Here is a 371-nt window from a genome sequence, read left to right on the forward strand (position 1 = left end):
AATGTAGCACAGAACACTATCTGTGAACACTTCCAGATCCTGATGTTCAAAGACCCCCCAGTTGGTCCTCTCAAAGCAGTCCTGTAGCTGCTGGGAGGCACCCTCTGGCAACAGTCTTTGTGATGGCGGGAGCAGTTTTCCTGAGGGGGGCATATGCAGGGATTAAAAGCAAGGACAAGTGGTCAGACTGGCCCAGGTGTGGTAGGGGCCTTGCCCTGTAGCCCTGTTTAATGTTCGAGTATACCGTGTCCAAGGTGTTATCTCCCTTGTAGCACACTTAACATGCTGCTGGAATTTAGGGAGTGCTGCCTTTAAGTCTGCATGATTGACATCCCCTGCTATGATATTCACGGCATCAGCGTACCACTGAT

At 50.7% G+C, this 371-nt stretch overlaps 1 pseudogene; it reads left to right on the top strand.

Moving 5' to 3' along the window:
* LOC118337934 overlaps positions 1 to 371 on the top strand; it is a 4,658-nt pseudogene that overhangs the window by 1,308 nt on the left and 2,979 nt on the right.

The sequence above is a fragment of the Morone saxatilis genome, unplaced genomic scaffold, assembly GCF_004916995.1.
Source record: "Morone saxatilis isolate NCDOM2014 unplaced genomic scaffold, NCSU_SB_2.0 Contig4, whole genome shotgun sequence".
NCBI classification, from domain to species: domain Eukaryota; kingdom Metazoa; phylum Chordata; class Actinopteri; family Moronidae; genus Morone; species Morone saxatilis.